The 22,403-nt window shown below is 43.3% G+C and overlaps 1 long non-coding RNA gene across 7 annotated transcripts; it reads right to left on the bottom strand.

Moving 5' to 3' along the window:
• Window positions 1-641: 641 nt before the first annotated feature.
• Window positions 642-22,164, bottom strand: LOC142077900 (uncharacterized). 7 transcript variants are annotated; one of them, XR_012672052.1, is made up of 3 exons: window positions 13,793-21,833; window positions 10,561-10,746; window positions 642-2,652 (listed from the first exon to the last, which is right to left on the bottom strand). It is a non-coding gene; the product is annotated as an uncharacterized LOC142077900 (long non-coding RNA). The 7 variants fall into 7 exon arrangements; XR_012672053.1 differs by lacking the exon at window positions 642-2,652 and adding an exon at window positions 21,855-22,164 and having other exon boundaries at window positions 4,138-10,746; window positions 13,793-20,904; XR_012672057.1 differs by lacking the exon at window positions 642-2,652 and adding an exon at window positions 21,855-22,164 and having other exon boundaries at window positions 4,138-10,746; window positions 13,793-20,898.
• Between the last annotated feature and the right edge of the window lie 239 nt (window positions 22,165-22,403).

Genomic DNA, 22,403 nt, shown 5'->3' with positions numbered 1-22,403 from the left:
TGGAAAGCTGCCCAGAGGAAAAAGACCTGGGGGTGCTGGTTGACAGCCGGCTGAACATGAGCCGGCAGTGTGCCCAGGTGGCCAAGAAGGCCAACGGCATCCTGGCCTGTATCAGAAATAGTGTGGCCAGCAGGAGCAGGGAGGTGATCGTGCCCCTGTACTCGGCACTGGTGAGGCCGCACCTCGAATCCTGTGTTCAGTTTTGGGCCCCTCACTACAAGAAGGACATGGAGGTGCTGGAGCGCGTCCAGAGGAGGGCAACGAAGCTGGGGAAGGGCCTGGAGCACAAGTCTTCTGAGGAGCGGCTGAGGGAACTGGGGTTGTTTAGCCTGGAGAAGAGGAGGCTGAGGGGAGACCTCATCGCGCTCTACAACTACCTGAAAGGAGGTTGTAGCGAGGTGGGTGTTGGTCTCTTCTGCCAAGTAACTAGCGATAGGACAAGAGGAAATGGCCTCAAGTTGCGCCAAGGGAGGTTTAGATTGGACATTAGGGAAAATTTCTTTACTGAAAGAGTGGTCAGGCCTTGGAACAGGCTGCCCAGGGAAGTGGTGGAGTCACCATCCCTGGAGGTATTTAAAAGACGTGTAGATGAGGCCCTTAGGGACATGGTGTAGTGGGCATGGTGGTGTTGGGTTGACGGTTGGACACGATGATCTTAGAGGTCTTTTCCAACCTGTATGATTCTATGATTCTATGATTCTTACCCATACAAGGATTTCTATTGATTTGATAAGATTATTTTCAGATAAATTTATGTTGCCAATTGCTAATGTCTTTGTTACCTACTGTGGAAAAAAAAAATGAAATGTTGGCAAAGATTTGCAAAGGATTTTTAAAAAATATATATTTGTGTTGTGGTTTTTTTTTTTTAATTAAAAGCAAAGCTTCAGATTTTCTTTAACAAAAGCACACTGTCCACCAGAAAATGCATGGTTTGACTGTGACATGCAAAGTAGTTTTCCCTGAAGTCAGTAGATAAGATGGGTGGTGGTCTTTCTTTCTGGCTCTTCGGTTAGATTAGAAGGAAGCTCCATGAATTGAATTTGATACTGCTCCTCCGGGCATTTTTCTGGGAAGAAATATTGTGATTCTTGGCTAAAAATCTCTTCTCACTTGCCTGGAAGTGTCAATTTTGGGGGTTCAGCTTACACTACTAGACCAACGATAGCTTCTTATTGTGCTGAAAAATCTTTTTATGTGTACTGTATCGCAAAAGGTTTCCAGCATTTCTCTTGAGAAGAGCAAATCTGGGCGCAGGATGGTGTTTCAACTCTTACTTAACGCAGCTGTGTGCCAGTTAACGCTCACGGAACCTTGAGTAGGGGCCAAAACAGGCACCCTCTCTTTTCCCGCTCCCATGCTGGATGGCTTGCGCTGCTATGGATCTCCCTACCGACACATCTCTTCCCTCTCTGATTTTCAGTTGGACAAGAAAACCCATGCACGGGTCAGAAAACAATTATTTTTGCAATGACCTGAGCTTTTGTGGTCATTAAATAAAACTGGTGCTAGCTCAACGTAGAAACGCTTCCAAGAAACCCGTCTCTCCTTATCCCACCCTGGACAGCCCTCCTGTATAAAATAATATAAAAAATATCAGACCACAGTGGGCCGGACTCTGCAGCCACTTACAACGGGGTAACCATATAGAGGGTGGGGGACTGCAGCATTGTCAGCACATTATCTCTTGTTATCCAGAATCTTCCCTTATTCTTCAAACAGGATTTTCCTGTTACTGTGTGTGGGCTGGAAGGTTTAACTACAGTATGACTCTTCCTACCGCTATGATTGTAATTGTCTCCCGGGAATCTTTATGGATATTGAGTAAGGAGGCATAAACCTGCTCGGTAGAGTAGTATCAGCACTCTGCAAACCCAATCTTTCTAGGGGACAGCTGCCACCATCACAAAACAGCCAAGCGAGCAACCGCCCCCCTCAACCCTTTACATTAAGGAACAGTTTTTGACTTAAGCCTATTTTGTATCTCGTAAGAAGATTAAAAGAATTAAAGAGAAACCAACTGACCTGTTTAGTCCATTTAATGTTAAGCATATGACACATATATCTTATACAGGGCCAGAATAAGCAGAAGGACATGATTATACACCTTTTAGGCTGCTCTTGAGGACTTCCAAGCTGGAATGCCCTGCCTGCATCCATCTCCAGAGGATCCCCAAAGCTATGTTGCATACACACGCCACCATCCACAGTTCCTGGAAAAAACATCCTGTTTTGGTTGTAGCAGAGTAATTATTTCAATATATGAAGAGGAGAGCTACCTTGGCTGTCCTGCAAAGGTTCTGAGGAGGTGGAAAGTGCCTGGGAGGTGGGTGGGATGGGGCGTGTGAAGCCACGGCTGCCCGCAGACCCTGCCTGAGGGCCCCTGCGCAAGGGCCAGGTGAATCAGCGCTTCCTTCATCAGTGGTCTGAGTGGATCCCGCTCATCACATCAGTGCAATGGTGGCACGTTGGTGTAGGGGACACAGAGGGAACAGGGAATATGGCCTTGAAAGAGGGGCCCTGCAGTGGATCTGTGCCCGACAGCCTGCTCTCCAAGGTTGCAAGGAAAAATGATAAAAGCACGACGACTTCTTCACATCCTGGTGGTGTCTAAAGCCCTCGCCTTTCCAGTTGAGCCCCAGTAATGCCGAACTGAAGTGTAATCTTTTTAAGGACTCCATAGACACTACCGTAAAACAATTCACTGGCTGACCTAAGCGGGGATGTTTAAAGAAGTACTCACAATGTTCTTCTTCAAGACCATCATAAAAGCCCTGGGCTAATTCCCAAGTGCTTTTACAATCCATTTGCCTGAGTTGCTAGCAGGGAAAAAACTCCAACTACGGTTTATCTGCATGCTGTAGGAACGTACAGCTGCCTAATACCCCTCTCTCTTTGCAGCGCTGTGTTTGTCCAAAAAGTACTTACAGTAAATATTGCCAATTGCCAACAATCCATAATGTATTACCAAACTGTTCTCTTTACATTGGGAGCAGCTGGTATATTGGGATATACTGTGAGAATCACCTCTTGGAGAGGTACCAGGTGAGACAGGAATTAGGACAGGTTCCTACCTTGGTCACGATCAGTTCTTGCTTTGGGTTGGGTTTATATGAGACAATATCGTGTTTAGGTAGCCTGGCATCATTTTAAATATATTTAGACAAAGGGTGAAAGTCGTGTATTTGTGTCTAATTAACCACTTCAGTGCTGTGAAAGGAGCCAGAACCTAGCCCCATAATAAAACTCACCCTCGATAATCCATATATATATATATATGCTCTATATTTTATATGATTTAGGCTGCAATGTCAGTTAAGTCAATTAATTAGCAGATTCAAATTATGCAGTCACCACGTTAATACGGCAGATAACCAGAATATATACATACTGAAGAGCTGGTGAAGAACTCGGCTGTAAGCAGGCACATTAGTAGGTTGCTTAAATAAAATCTTTTTAGATTCTCTCTACCTGCTTTTTCTTCTCGGTAGCAGAAATTTTGCCTTCTCCTTTTGCCCTTTCTCCCCCTCGCTGCTTCTGTCACAGGAATAAGGAAGTACACAGGTACCCATTTTTTTCGCTCATACTATGTGAAACACTGCAAAAATTACACACTAGCACATAAATAAGTAGAGGGGCAGCAAATATGCTTTGTTCAAGCTCTGCGTCTCTTATAAAGGGCCCCACAAGCATTGAAAAGGGGAAAAATCAGACCGATAGAGCCCAAGAAGTAGCTCTGCAGAGGTGTTTTACGAGACTTTCTCCTTTGCCTTGCCCTTATATTGCCCTTTACCTCTGTACTCAGCTTGTGTAAATGTGAATGGTCAGGAGAGCAACTTGATGCTTCCAGGCCAAAGTTTAGCAATGGGTTTACATTCAAATCACAATGTTTTGCGATTTACTCTTGCCTTGTAAGTGTGCAAATCAAAACACAAAATAGGGCAGCGGAATGCCGTTTTCAGCAATTAACTAAGGAATTCACATTATAATCCTGCAAGACAGCTAAAGGCACGCAAATTCATTTTGAAGGTAATAAACATATATAATGATATTAGCACTCTGGTTGAGTCATCAGATCTTTGAGGTGGACCTACCTCCAGTTTTCCCTTGAAATAAATGTCCCAAAACACAAAGCTCTGAACTCTAGAAATCAGATTTTATTAGAACATAAAGGAATACTTTTTTTTAAAAAATAGAGAACACTTCAAGTGAACACTTCAAGTGAGGCAGAACAGAAACAGAAAGTTTCTAAATTAACTCCTTCTAGGGCAGATTCTTTCTTTCAAATGCTTCTCTCGGTCCCATCCTACTCTTAAGATGATTCGCCCAACTCATCGTGCTTAACTGCACCAAAGAAAAGCATCTCGCCCCCTTTCCCCGGCTCCAACCGTGGCTGCAGCATCCAAGACAAGACAGAGGCAGCCTTCTTCCCTGGTGCCAAAACAACACCCTGTGTGTTTTATTATATACTGTGTTCCAGGAAACACGATATATAATAAAAATGAAGAGAACAGGTACTACACCTGCAGGCTGAAAAAGGAGGCCCGATGGCTGTGGCTGTTTTGCCCTGCAGCAGTTGGTTGGATGCCCTACGTAATTGCTTACTTTGTCCTGTTTCAAACCGGCTGTGTATCCAGGTAGGTTTTCATTACAGTTGAATATATTTGGCAATTTTGTGTCTTGTGTTGACTTATGCGGGTGAATGAAGCCACGCTAGCAAATCCATAGCGCATACGCATATTTGTAATTTATAAACAGCTACATTCTCAGTATTGCAAGATAGATCTATCACGGTCATTTTATCGGGGATGTTACAGCCTGTGTAATGTAAGGGATGCAGGGAGTCCCTTTGGAGACAGACGCAAGAGGCTGGTGATTTCACACCAGAGCTTCTGTACGCCTTCAGAGTTTGTGACCTAGGTTGCGGTCTGATGAAGTAAACACATCTTGTGTCCCATGTATGGGTTGCATAAAAAGGGTGAATGCACAAACATGGATCTCACAAGGCACATTACTTACCTAGTTTACTTATAATTTGACCAAACTGATTAAAAACAAAGAAATGCTCTATATTTTATATGATTTAGGCTGCAATTTCAGTTAAGTCCATAAATTAGCAGATTCAAATTATCCAGTCACCAAGTAAACACAGCAGATGACCAGATTACATAATGAAAGAAGTAATTCTTTTTTTTAACCTTATCTTAGAATTTAATGAAGGTCTAGTTTTCTTTTAACCAAAAAACCCAGCTACTATTTAGCTAATATTTTATTGACATAGTTAACATGTCACTGGAGGACCCTGTCATTACTGGACATAGGTGGCTATTGAATATTAAGTGTATATTTTGGTCTTAGGCCAGTTGAATGATCCAAGCAGACAAGAACTGTACCCGTGCTCAGTTCAACAAAGTACAGAACACAAATGCCTGTGCCACATCTTCTTTAAATCTCCCTGTTAATACACGTTAGCAGTTTTATGTTGTCCTTTGGCATCACTATGCAGTAACACAGAATATTTTGAAGATTTAACATGTAGATAGATGATGGCTGAATCATCTCCAACAGCAGTTTTCATATAGCACTGGCTTTTTCACTGAGAAGAACATACCAGTGACGGAGTGCTTTCCATTTTTAGCAACTGTAAAAGATACAGTTCACCCTCCTCCTCTCTGACTGTGGCTTAATGACACAATAAATCCAACATTAGGGTCCTTAGTATCAGACCAGGTATACCATAACCCACTATCCAAGGTGCAGGTCCAGCTTTCACTCATGCTGTCAGTTAAAATTTCTTTTAAAATTTCGTTAGTTTAATTTCATACTGACACACTAAATGCAATTACAGCTACTGTCTTTCTGTGCCATTGTCACTTTGTGTCAGATCAGATACCAGCTACCAGCTGTTATAAAACTCATATGAACTCCATACCATAGATACTTAATAATTCAATGAAAACGTGGTCGCATATCCACATCTAACTGGAACCAAATCCGTATGGTTGGGGATCCACTAGTGCATAGATCCAGTAAGAAAAATGATGGAAGCAGCCTCACACATGCAGTGCACACACACTAAAAATAAGGCATGCTTTCACTGAGAAAAAGTTAAAAATAAAAAGTTCAAACAGATGTTTAATTTCTTAGGATCTCTCTCCTTAAAGTCATTCTGGAATTTTACCAAATTAGGTGTTCTTTCATAAGGGTGAAAGGCAGGGTGTGTAAGGGTCTTGGTTGCGAAAACTTAGCCCTGGCTTCTGGCTGAGATTGCAAATGCAAGACCTACATCAGTATCAATTTTGTTTTATAGAAATAATTAAAATTCTTCAGCACAGTATCTCCTTACATCCCTTCTTTTCTTGTCAATCACTGTCATGTTCTCAGCATTTTTAAAGCACTCCAGATTTTTGCTGTGAAGGAACAGAAGAAGTAGTAAGAGCTCGCAGCTCATCTTGTTAGCTTTTGACCTAAAAAACACAAGGCTGTTCGGCATTTTATAAGAGGACATTCCACTCATAGCTAAACAATTAAAGTTTTCTTGTTCCAGTTACCAAGGGGCTTTTAAAAAGCCTCCCATGTTCTTCTCTTCGTGTGTGAGTGAATATTCAGGCTTGAGAAAACATGATGTGCTATTAATTTTGGTTGTAGTGTTTCAGGGAAGTGAGGAGAAGGAGGAGAGAAGTGGCATCATCACTGCGAAGTCAGTTCTCGGACTCCTGGCTACTTGTGTTCAGTTAGATTTCTGAAAGATACAGTTGCTCTGTGCACTGCTTAGCATCTCTACTGCTTTGAGATTGATCTTTGTGTATTTAAAAAAATGCCATTTTTCATACACTCAGGTTTTGCACCGTTGATTTGTCTTGGAAGACTGACATGTCTGGCCCGAGCCACCCATAAGCAATCAGCAGAAGGGCAATGAATGACATTTTCGTGGGCTGTTGTACCAATATGTACTTCCTTCCTTTGTCATAGAAGCTGCAGCATGTTTTGATTCAGTAGAAAAACAAACCCTGTAATAACTGCAAAGACTTCTAATCATTACGGTCCCAGCTGGTTTTCATGCTTGTCCTAGTTCAACTCAACAGAATGACTGGAGTTTAAATAGCATGTGCATAGATGTTCTCACTATAGTAAATCTCTTTGCTTCTCACAAGACAAAACATCTTCTTAGCACTGCTGCAAGGCAGAGACAAGACAGCTGCAAGAAAGAGTAGAGCTTGTTTTGCTGATAAGAAACTTTTGAAACCCAAGTAGCCGCTCCTCTGAGCGTGCGTTCTCTTCAAACATGTCACAATTTTCCTGTTGCTAAAGTCCGTCCTGTCAATTCGTTCCTTGTTGCTTTTGGCAGAAAGTTCATCCAAATCAAGTAGGTGGTGACAAATTCCTGCTCTAAGAAAGTAAGATCCCATGGGAAAGCTGAGCATAGCCATTAATATGTTCCACAAGAAAAACCATCATGTCACATCTATATTTTCCTTGTCAAAGATTTTGCAAAATTCTGTGTCTTGACAAAGCAACTGTAAATTGTCAATATCCAAAGGCACTGCATTTCAAATCTGGAAAATTGTTGGCTCTTTTACCCCACTGATGTCATTTGGCTTGTTCTATCTTCTTTCCTCTTTCTCTGTGCGATAATACCTAAAAAAGACTTGGTTCTAGGCAGGCATGATGGCTATACAACTGGCGTATAGATTATGCATGAGTTCACACTGTATCGGCTGGGTCCAGTGATAACCAAGACCAGTAAGTGACTTATAACACTGTCCAAGAGATGAACAGGAATCTCTCACTGGCAGAAGAGAATTAACATAGCTCTGCGGTATCCAGCTATTTGTCAGCACACCCATCAGACTGCATAGCCACTGAAAATGTAGCTCTTTAGCCAAGACATGTTTTCAGAGTCAAAGTTAAACTAAACTAAGCCACTGTGAGTAAGAAAGACCATCCAACCTGCTCTACCTAAGCCCCTGCTATATTGTTGAGGAAGGATAAAATACCCAACTGTGCAAACCTGATGAAAGAATTTATGTGCTGTTTTCAGACACCAACTCCATTTCAGCCCTTGAAGGGTCAGATGTCATACTGCTGAGATTTCAGTGGCATTAGGAGCTTGCTCCAAAAGGCAGTGAAATACAATCCGGTGGAGCATTGCAATATCTACTTTCCAGCAGTCCAGCACTTCTTGGGCCCCTGGACTCGTTACACTATGGGAGAAGAGTTAGGTGCTTTGGCATGCGGTAAATGCAAGTAATTAATCCCCAAAATAAAGAATTCATTAATTTAACCCAAACTACACACAGCTCATTTTTTAGCAATTTATTATAATTCACATCAGCAGTGATGATGCCCCAGAAAAGGGCAGTAATTCATCCAAAATTGATAAAATTGAGACTAATTCAAGTAAAAACTGTTGTCCGGTATCATCAAACCAAATCCCAGGGGATAGATAGCAAACAAGAAGGAGCCTGTACAGGGAAGGCTAAAGGGATAGAGATGACTCAGTATTTCACTGCATCTTTGCAAACAGGAAGAGGCTATTTCATAAATCATGGTCATTTCCATAACCTGAAAGCCCATATGTATACTAACCGGTCATTACAGCAAGGAATCATACACAAGATTTTCCATATTATTAACCTCAAGCAGAGCTGAGCACACCTGAAGCCTGCAGAAAGCTCTATACAGTCTGGTGTAGACTGGAAACTGTTTTGGAAGAGCCACAGCATATGCTGGTGTCATGAATACACCCCCATGTCTGCAATACCTTTCTCTTATCCTCCTGACCCTGTTCCTCTAATCCTTTAATCATTCTTGTAGCATTTCTCTCTGTTCAAATACATGAAACATCCTTCTTGCACTGTGGACAGTTTTGAAAACCGGTTCAAAAGGCTTGATCCCTGCAGAAGAGGAAGATGCAAATCCTACTCACGTGTGTTTGGCGTTGCCTGTGTTTTGTGGAAGGGAAGGCCAGAGGTTATCTGCTGTTTGTAGCCATTATGGAAGATGCCTCTTCAATTTTTGCTTGAGTTGGTCACTAGTTTGCCCTATTTTTGCAAACGGAGAGGAATGTTACCTGCTCTAGTAGATACTAAGGCCTCATCTGTGTTTGTTATACTTCTGAAATAGTTCAAAATGAAAACTGCCGGTACTCAGGTTTTTTTAAAATTAAAGAACTTTAGATAGGAATTCCATTTTGAAAACATAGGTTCTGAGTGGCAAAATAACTGAAATCAAGGACAGGAATTTTTGAATTTTTGTTCACACCTTTTAAAACTACTTAAATATGTGTAAAAGAATTCTCAACAGAACATCTAATACAGAATATAAATCACTATATATTAGAACATGGTAATTTTTCCATCATCACTTACTACTACCTTTTATTATGTACAGCTTCCTAACAGATCTCCAGTCAACAACAGCCCAAACTACTTATACTTGTGCAATTGCTCCCATGTGGAATTCTACTGATTTCAGAAAAGTTAATGACTATCTACTAATTACATAAGTAACTGTCACACTTTATGCCATTGGATGTGAAATCAGATCCATAAAATCTATTAAGTGTCTACAGACCTTTAAAGACGAGGCAGAGTATCACCCAGTATTAGTAACACCAGCCCGTAGACACAGTGGGTGAGATGTATCTAAGCTAGATGTGTACGTTAGAAGTCTAACTTTGAGCTAGTCTAGCCTCTGCTCCCTCTGTAGTCAACAAAGGAACAGACATCCCAAGAGACAAATTAGTCTCCCTGTAACACAAGCACGAGAATTGAGCCCATTCCTGCATAATAGTTACTCACATAATTAACTGTCTAGTCATTAACTGTTGCACATAGTGGGATTCCACATGAGAATAATTATACATGCACAAATAATACCGGGGATCAAGCTCCTGCTAGATTGTGTTCTGCAAACTTAGATTCCTAAATTAGGATAAGAGGTACTGGATAGATGAACCTTGGGATGTATGCAGTCCTCTCCACAGAATGTAAGGAGAGCCTCAGCACAGGCTGGGCATCTCTTAGATGTCTGAAGTTTGGCAAGATTAATTCCATTCACTATTAGTGTCTTAAGTTTCAATCCCTAATAAATGCTAGGACACTGACAGCTTACTCACAGAGTTATTTCTTTCAAATACTCTGGTCCTAGACTGAAGTAGTTCCCAATCAATAGCAACAGTATCTCAAACCTGTCTTCCTAAATTTAATTATAATGTTTGATTATTCTCATCTCGAAGAATAATGTCAAAGCAAAATAAACAATGAGGAAAAGCTCAAATGAAAATCTTTGTTAAATACTTAATTTCTTATAATTACTAACTAAAGATAACTGGAGGATTAGGAAATAAAGGAAGCACTAAGGCCATCACACTCAATATTCAGCCTGTAAAGTGTTTAAACATTAAAGCAATGTATAAACGGTCTTACAGCCACCCTCTGCTGGTAGAGACCCACAAGTACAGTGGACTAGCAGCTAGAGCAGCCTCTCTAATTTCAAAGCGAGCAGAGATCAACACCTCTGACGTGCATTTTGCAGCGCCACGTAGTATTTGGATACATTGAAGACTTCAGCTGGAGGTGTGACCTGGGCGGTGGGGAGCTTGGGGGATGGAGGGACTGCAAGCTTCTCTCTGGCCATTAGCACTGCCGGGGTTCTGCCATGCGGGAGCTCTGCCATTCCCTCACGCCACTTGCAGCTGCATCCAGCCCAAATTTACACTTACAGCCACATCCCTGGGAGAGTCTGCGATGGGGGAGAAGATATAAAGAGAAGGATTTATGACTGCTAACACGATCCATATTCTCTTTGCTGCTCTGTAGGCAAAACAGATGGGCTACTACACCACAAACCCTGCCTGAACATTGACTTCATAAGCACGTGCATGGATGCATTTTATTTAAAATAAAATGCAAATCTAATGTTCCTGTTTTGAAAATTAGGGCTCCTTTTATGATTTTTACTGTTTTCTAAAGAAATAACACCAAGCCACTTCCATGTCTTGGACTTCAAAAAGTGGACATATTCAGTGACCCCACAAAACTGCACATGTAAATGGCTATGAGTAGTTAAAACTGATACTACAAGAAGGTTCAAGAAGTTACATTTTATCTACAGATGACTTCCAAGATAATCCTTATTAAAGTGGGAGTGGTAGTCAGCTACATTTATTGGTGCATTAAAATGGAGGGAACCCTACAGAAGTAGTTAAGTATTTGTATCTCCTCTTTAAAATGTTGTCAACTAGTTTTCGAAGGGTTTTTAGACATAATACTGTAGGCATGACATTGTAAGAAGGGCTGGGTTTGCTCAGCCTGCTGAAAAGTTGTTGCACTATTGTATTTTAGTGGTGACTGGCTGGTTCCCAGCAATACTGGGGTTCTGCATCTTCACTGGGTATCTGCAAAATGGCACTCTATCTTTGAGGTGTTTGAGGCAATTGGCTGTAAAGATCTATTTATCCTCAGGTGTCATCAGTTTAGGAAATGGAAGGTGCTACTTTAATTTTTTTAAACACAAAGGTTAAAAAATATGAAACTCAGCACATGGAAAGCACTTTTCATCTACCTTTCAAGTGTCATTCCCCCCCCGCCCCGAGATTCAATGGGAACCAGAAAGAAGATTAGCCCCCAGAGATAAGAGATGCCAAAGTAGAGTAACAGCAGCCAGATATTCACACAGATGTCCTCCAGTGCAAAACATGGTCCTGAGGTGTGATTTGCCTGCTGAATGTACCAGGTGAGGATCCATATCCTCTGAAATTTGAGCTCAATAAGGCTTGTGATTTATGACCCAATTTTAACATTTGTTATTCAAATATTCCGACTTATCTAATGTGGATACATGCAGCTATAATACAAAACATGAAAGAAATGCCTACTAAGAAATGTCACTTATATGCTTTTGCATAAAAACAGTCATATTTGTACAAAGTGGAGAAATGTAATTGGTTGTAAGTTATACACATCTACTAAGAAAATGGAAATAGGTCAAACATGTTTTTCCCATCCACACCTGCTCCGAAGGACCCTTGGAAAAAGTGTAGAGCCACCTTCATGTTGCGAGCTCATCAGGGCCTTCTAACTTAGCAGAGGATTTCAAAACCCTAACGCAAGATTACGACAATAAGGCCATGGAAGAATATTTGATCACAGTCCCTCCAAAGAGAAGACCAAGTCACATTAAGGTGCTTTGTCAAATTTAGCAGAGGTCACACACAAGACTACAAAGCTATTTCTTGGACCTTGTCCACATTAATGTCCCCTGTTACAAATTACGTAAGGACCAGCAGCTTTTTTCCACAGTCAGCTATGGAAAAAAGTTCATCTGATGGCATGCCAAGACACATCCAGGCCTCCTGTATCTAAGGACTGCGTGTGCTAAAGGGCCGTATTTCTTAGAGCATCCATTTTCAAACAAGAACGAGCTTCAGGAAGGGGGACACAGAAGCCATGGGGACAGAAAGTGACAAAGGTAGAAGATAGCACCTCTTGAGACTGGTGTCCTCTCACCTCCTCCACCATAGGGTGCTGCTGTCCCACCACCCCGCACCAGCTCTGGAGGGTGTCTATTGGACCCAATAGACAAGAAGGAAAGGAGGGCTCTTTCCTCCAAGCTTTCTTTTTTCTTCTTTATAACGATGGGATGCAATAACCAGAATTCTGCAGCCACCAGAATCACCAGCTCCACGCAGCTGAACAAATGGGTAATTATCCTAGGGCTTCTCACACACATCGCAGCACAACCTACCGATTGAACACTGAGTGTGACGTACTATGTATGGGTGACAGGGAGATACTACAGAAAAAGAGAAGAGCCAAAGTTTGGAAAAACTGTGGGTTGGCACAAAGCGTCCTCTAGCACCTATGTAGTAGCTAGAAACAAAATGGTGACCAAAACCAAATGCCATTTGTGGGTGGTGGACATAAGCAAAATAATGCCTTGCATTCCCTGCTATGTCACTAACTGCTGACCAGTAAATTCAGGGAATCATAGAATCATAGAATCATAGAGGTTGGAAAAGACCTCTAAGATCATCGTGTCCAACCGTCAACCCAACACCACCATGCCCACTACACCATGTCCCTAAGGGCCTCATCTACACGTCTTTTAAATACCTCCAGGGATGGTGACTCCACCACTTCCCTGGGCAGCCTCTTCCAAGGCCTGACCACTCTTTCAGTAAAAAAATTTCTCCTAATGTCCAGTCTAAACCTCCCTTGGCGCAACTTGAGGCCATTTCCTCTTGTCCTATCGCTTGTTACTTGGCAGAAGAGACCAACACCCACCTCGCTACAACCTCCTTTCAGGTAGTTGTAGAGCGCGATGAGGTCTCCCCTCAGCCTCCTCTTCTCCAGGCTAAACAGGAGGAAGACTGGGGTAGCCATCCCGTTGCATCCCACAGAGGTGCACATTACCTGGAGGTTGTGCACAAAAAGCACTACCGCAGCACAGGGAAAATTCAGGTGCATTTTTCCTTTGGGAGGGATAAGACTGACAAATCGACCGTACCCAAGAGGCAGATCCACCCATACCAGAGAGCATGACTGACTATTACAGGGAGGCAGGCATATTCCAAACCAAGGATCTCGGCTGTCGTGATTTGTACCTAAATTTACCTTCAGATAACAGAGAACAGACTATAGCAAAAGGTTGGGATATTTGAGATACCGTCAAACCCATGCGAATGAGGCTGCGACGCCACTCAGAATGAATGGCAGCAACATTATCCATTCTGGAGAGCCGCAACACTGAAGTGTTGACAGAAACTTGTGAGAGACCCCACACATACCTGCTTCCATGGCCAAGCATGTCACATGCCTCGGTGCTCCTGACAAGGTTAATCCATAGCCAAATAACCTTCTCAAGGAGGAGAGTTTAAAAGACAGACATGATTAGAAATTTTAACAAAACAAGATGATTCACACAAACTGTGTTTGTTGGGGACCAGACTTCCACGTTCAATCTGTTCTCAAGAGGGAACGGCTACTCCATCCTAGGAGTCTGTTGGCAACACAGAGCTCCTCTATTTTTCCGTGATTCCCCTGCCTTATTAATTTATATTTTATAAATTGTTATTCTATAAATTATTACTCTGTTTATTAATATATGCAATATCTAATACATAAATGTATATAAATTTATACATTTATATACATATATGCATCTATTTCCCAGTATGTATCTATATTTACACTATAAAAATATTCATAAATTAATATATTTAATTACTTATAATGAAGAGTAACCAAATTCATTTATTTTCATTGGACCAGAGTGCCTACTAAAATAAACTCTCTTTCCTCACTCCTTTCCAGGAGGTAGCATCGGGACAGCGGTTGCTCCACTCACAATCTACCCTGCAGATGAGAGGAGCTTTCAGTGGGCAGGAATTTGCAGGAGGCTAAATGGACCTCACTGATATGAGCTAGTAAAGCATAACTGCCCTTCATCCGCAGTGAGACGTGGTACCCCCTTGGCTGTGCAACACCCTCCTGCCAATTCACGTGAGGATTGCATCTGCCTCTTCTTCTCCTCATTTGTTTTTCCAGAAAGGTTAACAGCAGCAATAATCTCTTAGGGGACACAATTACTATTTTAGTTGACATTCACTAAAGCAGAGCAAATACAGCAAAGCCACTGCACATGTCACTTTAAAACAGCTGCCACCACATCATCCTCATCAGACGACAACATTCACCATTATCAGAATGGAGGCAGTAAATCATATTTGCATTGTAAGAGAGTTTACAGTGACGAAGCTGACTTCGCTCGTATCAGGAGCACTGCAAAAATGTTGACGTGGAAAACTGAGCTTAGGCTTTTCATCTATCATATGTGAAACATTTTAGTGCCCAATTCTCTTTTTGCGGATCTACTCTGCCATTAAATATAAAAGGGATATTGGGCTAAGTGTGCACAGGTAACATACAACTCCCTAAGCATAAGAAATCAGTTCCATCGTAAGATAACAAATTGGTACCCTCTGTAACAGTCATAAAAGGCAAAATTTAGGGGTAAACTGCTCCACATCACACTCTAGCTCTCTTCTCCTATTGGGATTTGCCCGGACTACATCTAGCGATCACCAGTGCTGCTTACAGACATCAGAGTTTCTCGAGCTGCCACTGCCCGGTCACAAGACTGCACGCAGCAAAACATTTGGCTGGGTCATGAGACCTAAAGCAGAAAAACATGGTTAACAAAAGCATCCATGTGCACAAGGGACACGCTGCTGCTGCTCCTCCCCCACAAAATAAACCGCATCCTTAGATGCACGATTTAATGAGTCAAGAGGCTTCAGCAACAAGCCCAAGGACTTCTGACTTCTGCTGTGCACCTGGCCACCTATTTTTAGTGCCATGTTGCAAATGCTCTAAACCAGCTCACTAACCTGATCCTGATTTTAGAAAGCCACACAACTACAAACCTCCTCCATATCCACCCTGAGCCACAGAAAAGCATACACAGGGCAGGGAGGGTGTGTTACACCCTGATTAAGACACTGATAGCTCACTGTCCTGCTCCAGATAGTAGCGTTGGCGCAAGAGGGAACGGTGTACTGTGGCACAGGAGGGCAAGAGGCAAAAGGTAACACCAAACTCCTTAAACCAGCAATGCCACCAAAGCCTCTGCGACTACATTTTCTGAGCGCTCAAAGCAGCAAGCTGAGGTAATGCATCTCCTGGGAATGCACGCCCAAAAAGGCTCTACTGGATACAAAACAACTCCAATATGGATGAATCCAGAACCCGAGAATAAGAAAACAGCTCTACTTTGAGCAGGGTAGCTTAAAGTCAGCTTCACACCTCTATGCTGAAAAACCTCATATATTGCAGCATGTCAGACCCAGTAAGACGTGAAAAACGAATCCTCCTCACAGCGACAGCCCTAGGTCTTCTGTATGCAGAAGAGCAAGGTTCAGAAGAGATTCTGGGTCATGCAACTCAGTACAGTGACCTATCCTAGCGTGTCCATTTTTAAATCTTTGCAAGAGCAGTATAACACGATCTTCTTCATAAAGTTGTGCAACCGGAAACCAAGAGCTGCAAGAGTTGCCATTGAATTCATCGTAAGGAAGCAGGCTTGTGTAAACCTGACCTACGTGGACTGGGGCCAAGACATAAAGGTTAGCTACTTACTAAATTATCCACTAAATTATATCCTTAGGACACTGCATGTAAATAACCTGACAGAACGGAGCAAGTGAAACCATGTGAGTGGAAACTTGGCCAGGAACCTGAGATACTTACTGCTGTTCCCAGTTTTCCAGGAAGAGGTATTTGCAAAGAAACAGAAAAAAAAAAAAAAAACAAACAAAAAATAATCAGGTGGTGGAAAAGAGCCAACCAGCAATAACATACAGAAAGGCTAAAAGTTTGGGTAAACACCAGAGTCCAAGGCAGTAAAGAAGAGCAAACCCGGTGAATTCTGGAATATTGCTCTCCCTGGTGGTGTGTGCTTTTTCACAGTGCAGCGTTACTTACCCAAAAGGAAATGGTTTGTGTGCATTAAGGAATGTTCTGACTGTAACACTGTTGTTTAGGTGCTCACACTGCCAAAGTTTCTATTCTAAGCTGAATCATATACGAAGCAACATGTAATTTTGCACCACTGCATCCAAATAGCCAGAGAACCTGAGAACACTAGCATGCACAATCAGGGACTCCAGCATATCAATTTAGTTGCAGGACTTGCTTAGAAAATAAATAATGGTGCGTACTTTGACACAAAATTTCAGTTGTTAAATTTTTACCTGTGGTTATGGCTTTCACACTTGCCCTGCATCTAACACTTTTTCCTACAAACCTCAGATAGACAAGGAACACTGTTGGAAGATTGCCATAACTGAAGGCTCACATTGCCTTTGTTACAGCATTCATCATTTCCCAAAAGGTGTTCTTTCCACAAAGATATTTTTAGTGGGCTTTTAATTTCAGTAGAGTTCATGTGGCCCTTCAAAAAAAATTCCCTGCTGCCTCCCCCTTTTTTCTTAATGGAGTAAAAGCTAGCACCATGCTCGAGGATTTGTCAGCTCAGACCACTTGTCTGGCACAGGCAGGCACAGCAGCTGAACGGTTACCAGTTACCAATGCAGGTTTACCACTACACAACAAAAATAGACCTTTCCAGGATTAGTGGCAACTCAGGGAAGTCCACACCTAGCGTAACCTCATTGCAATACCCCTATCTGCTTTATGCAATACAGGGTTTTATCACGTTTTGTGCTGAAGAGGGCAGTGTACACACAAACTGCATCTGAACCAGCATAGCCCAAGCCTTTTCCTGTTCCACGCGGAAGCGCTCAGGTCCACCCGTTGCGTATAGTAAAGCTAGAACACAGGCAACCAGAGGATTCACATTCAGCCCTGGAGCCCATCTGAGTCATGTTTGTGTGCCAGCCTCCAGCAACCCATGGGTGGAGGCGGCTTCTTATCTTCAGCACAGTCCTGCAATCAGCCAGATAGCTTTGCAGGAGTTAGGCGGACCAAGCAAAGCTATTATTTTTAAATCGGGAAATACTCTTATTTGACAAAAACTGAAGCCGCTTAGGTGGTTCTGAAATGGATAGTTACATATATGCTCTGAAGCAAAATGTGGTCTGCTTACAACCCTATGGTTTTCAGTAGTCATTTTAGGCCATCCCACCTTAAGAGATATGTCTGTATGTAGCTAAGAAACAGCTGCAGAACGTACTCAACTTTTGAGTCTCCTCTGTTCAGCAAGTCTTCCCCATTCCTAGTGTGCCTCTCCAAAAGAGAGCTTCCCACAACTTGAGTCTCCTGTGCTCAAACTACCTGCAGTTTTTCCAAGGCCCATCACAGTGCCCTGACCAGCCCTTTTAAGTCCTCTATTCCCATGCCCTTCTCCAGGGCTACAATGAAAGTAATTTCCCGTTCCAGTGTGAGGCGAGTTCTCATTTACATTCAAGGGAGGGAAGAAATGCAGTTTTTCTCTCTACTGAGTTCTTTCAGATACCAGTTCTTACGAACCCAGGGGCTTGCAGTAGCCTGCACACCCTTTCCTGCTGTATAACTGCTACTGAACTGCTGCCATGTTTCAGTCGAAGAACATGTCCGTGCTACCTGGAGAGCTTCTTGACTGCTCTTAGAGCACTCTTCTTGTGCTGAAAGATAAAAGAAGTTAACACTTTATAATTAGTCACTAGAATTATTTTCAGAGAAGTTTTACAAACTTTCTTGGCTATGCAGGAATACTAGGTTCTTCCAGAAACTGGTTTACCAGCTGCCTCCCCACAATTTCATTGAGAACACTTGAAAAAGCACAGGCGGCTTTGACTCTTACCTGTTTTTCCAAGCTCCCCCCACTTAAGAACAAAGTAGACAACACAATGTATTTTTCTGCATTGCTATCATTAAGATACTCGGAAACAATAACACAATATAGAAGTACTTACCTATTGTACCCAGCTGAATTCACTCTCACCTTTGACCTTGCAGCTCCAGTAACTCTTTGGGAAATAGCTCCATGGGAGGCAATTACAAACAAAAAACTTCATAGCACCTTATTCAGCCTCCAGAATCTGAGCAGTAACTTTAATGTGAGAGTTTACACCCTTCTCACATAGGCTTTGAAGTAAGCAGTTCGTCAGTGACACTTCATCTCTCCTCCATGCTCCAATGGGACTGTAGATAACTAAGTTTCATAGTGGGATAATTAAGAAAATGGGATTTTAAAACAAAACTTACATGCCAAGACTAGCATAGATCATATCAATCACCCTTAGAAACCATATTCCACTCCCTGTTTGAGTGCACATGAAAATCTTTCATCCAGCTAATGTGCATACGAGGAATTATGGAAGGCCTGACAATTTGCAAAAACTGAGATAACCCCAGCACCCCACCAGTTCTCCATGCTGCACCAACATGGATGTGGACACCATGACAGCAGAACATCAGACACCTTGAAAATCATGTTATCACCTATTTGTACACTTAATCTTGTAGAATTGTGTATTTCTCATGCAGACTGTAGAGCTGGTTTTGGTATACTATCCAGTGCAGGCTCAATTTAAAGCATCCAAATCCTTGAAGTTTTCATTAAGAGCAAGAACTTGTCAGAATGAAAGCTGGGATATGAAGCCAGATTTCTACATGCAAACTCAGATTAAACTTAGATTAAGTAACTTCTTCTTTGAGCAAAAGCATCACACATTCCTACTTATCCTCGTCTTCCACATCCCTCCTGCAGGGTCTTCTAACCGCTTCTCCTGGTCTTCAGGACACTGGGTGGTTGCTTACCTGAGTCCACTGTGACCAAAATCACTATAGTAACAAAGACAACCCATAGTTTCTGCAGTGTAGGATGTCAGCATAGTAGTCCAAATATAGACAAACGTATCAGCTTCATAGGCTAAGGACCATACAGACACTGGAGTAAGTTTTCATGAGCAGTATTAAACTACAGTATACCCATGTATTTAAGAAATGCCAGAGGCAGCCTTTCAATTCTATCGTCACCGTAAGTCTTTTCATATGAAATGCTGAGACAACACTTATTTCTGCAATAGGACTGTAAGCTTCTTGTGGGTCTTGCAATTAAGACCTGTTGGGTCAGAAGAGAGTTGGTCATTAGCTCTTTCAGGTGAGCAGAGTATCCAAGTTTGAGATACTGAACATAAGCTTCATCATTACCATCTCTGACAAGTTGTGATCGGTAAGTATAATCCATACACTGACAAATATCAGACACCCCCAAACTGATGAAAGTGAAGTATACACACAGAAAACTATTTTAGTTGTCTCTTGCATCAGGCATTCCTTTGGGTAGTTTCTGAAGTCAACGCCTTTTTTCTACATTTCAATCCACTATAGCAACTCTTAGCTAAGACATCAGTGGCATCTACATCTTCAGATAAAGAAATATGGTAAAAACAGTGAAATAAAGTTATCGGTAAAGCAGGATGCATCCTTGTCTCCTCGCCAGAGGAGCAGCATTGAAACAAGGGGGGAATGGAGAAAGAGAGGGAATCAATGCAGGTGACACCAATTATTTCTAAGCCAGTTTAAATAACAAAGCATACTGTCATTAGGTCAGCAGACTTATCTTGGATGAAGATTTCACATACATGTTTTCTGCCAGTTACAGAAGACAAGCAAACCTCCTCCAATTATCCCACTGCAATACTTACCATCATTACTTGGTATCAGCTGCAGACATAAGCATAGGCTTAAAGTCTACAGTGGGCAACTGTTGTGACAGAAGTCATCATGCCACTGCCCCCTTTCTTTCACCCACAGCACAGAGAAGAATCAGAAGTAGAAAAGAAATAAAGGGGGCTGTATGTGTAATTCAGAATTCTTCAGATGTATGCAAGTACTACTGAAAGTTATAGCAGCAACAGAGCGTTACACTCCCTGTACTCTTTTTCTTCAGTGATGAATATGGCAAAACTGGACAAGCTGGGGGTGGGGAGAAGCACCTCCTGTCCCAGGACACCAAACATTTTCCAGGAAAACGAGGAAGGCAAGCAATTGTTACAGATTCTTTAAGTGGAGGGAGCTGGACTTAAAGAGGTGGAAGAATGGCACACATCAACAGATCTTGAAAGCCTGCAAGGTTCAGGTTAAGTAATTTGTAACTGCATCACAGAACATTTCATGACACCCTTCCTCCATCGTTCAAGTGTATCCTGGGGTAAACAGACTACTATACCCATGTAGTTATTGCGAGGCAATATCCTGAGCAAATGCATTGTACTTACCTCCAGGAGGAGCCAAAGTATGAAATAAAAACTTGTAACCCTATTTTTCCTGAGCTATACCACTACTGGACTTTAGCCGAGACTTCCAACAAGCCTGCAAAACTCTTCACAACTCTTTTCAACAGAGCATCTTCTTGAAGTAATAAAGCACTTTATTTCACAGGAATCAGCTGTAACTAGAAATGGTGTTATTTCACAAACCATGAAGTAATTTCAGTGTCCTCCCTCCCAGTTTTGAGCAAAGATCTTCCACGCGTTATTTCAGGGAACTCCAGTCCTCTTAAGCCTAAGAGATTTAATTAATCTCCCATTTGGTGAATGGATCATTTCCCATTCCCCGACACAAAGACTAGCACAAGCAGGGATGATGTTCAGTACAGGAAAGTCTACAATCTGCTGCTCAAAACCTAGCCTACCTCCTACAAGCCAGCCAGAGGGTATGCTGAAACTCACACAGCACCTAGTCAGCTGGCTAAGCCGTGCCAACACTAGACAGCAAACGCAGGTAAGAAAACAATTAGCTTGGCTGCTCCCATACCGTGCTGAGAAGTCTTACACCATCTCATCCATTCTCTCAGCTTTTTCAAGGTTGATTTATGTCTCTCTGGACATACTGGAGAGAGTCGCCTTTAGGAGGAAGCAAAGCTCCTCCTGCTGGTCACGTTAAGCCACATATCTATGACAGCCAAACACTATTAGTGCAGTTATCAGACAGAAGCCACAACCCTTAAAAGAGCCCCAAATCAGCAAGCACAGGCTGTCACCTGGTGTTGACAAGGCTATGTCCCTGCCTGACCCCTGCTGAGGGCCTCCCCCACCAAGGCCAGGCCAAGAGTTCAGTCCTGCTCTTTAAACCAGTCTGTACTTCATGCCAGCCAAGGGCCAAAGACCTCGGCAGCTACAGCCCCCGCACGGGGCCCCTCTCCGCGGATGGCTCAAGGGGCACAACCCCGAGGGCCACCGGAGGCACCCCGGTTTCCTGCGCCACACACAGCAGCCTCCCCCTCCAAAACTAGCACCGTCCCCGCCCCGACACGCACTGCAGCCGCCTGCCAGCCTGCCCTCACAACCGTGACCAGCAGCCCCTTTTAACCGCCCACCCCCCCAACTCCTTCCACAGACCCACCTCAGCGGGAGCCGCTCCCGCGCCGCCGAGGCCCGCACGCCTCAGGGCCCCGCTGCCCGGGGCGCACGGGCCCCGCTCCGGCCCGCAAAGGGGGCGAGCCCCGGGAGCAGACTCCCACCCCCCACCTCGCTCCCGCCATAGAGAAGCACTGCCCTACCAAGAGCAGATGGGCACCGAGGGACAACCGGCCGCTAAGCGATGTCCTTCAGGGCCTTCCACAACCCGCCGCGCCCCCTCAGCCACTCCTCAGCCTCCTCCTTCTCTCTCACACCCTCGCATAAGCTCTTTCCACCCCCTGAACCAACACCCGACTCCCACCCTCCCTCTTTTCCGACATCTTAACCCGGCTGCCCAGTCGCTCCTCCCGAGCTAAAAGCATCCCACGCCATCAACATGGCGGCCGCCGCCACCACCTCCTTCTCCTTCCCCATCCCCTCCCGCTCCCCACTGCGGCCGCGCAGCGCGGGGCCTGCCGGGAGATCGAGTCCCCGCTCCGCGGGCTGCCGCACCGCGGCTACGGTGGGAAAACTACAAGCCCCAGAAGTCCCC

This window comes from Calonectris borealis, chromosome 1 (assembly GCF_964195595.1).
Source record: "Calonectris borealis chromosome 1, bCalBor7.hap1.2, whole genome shotgun sequence".
Taxonomy (NCBI): domain Eukaryota; kingdom Metazoa; phylum Chordata; class Aves; order Procellariiformes; family Procellariidae; genus Calonectris; species Calonectris borealis.
This window is presented reverse-complemented; position numbering and strand designations above follow the sequence as displayed.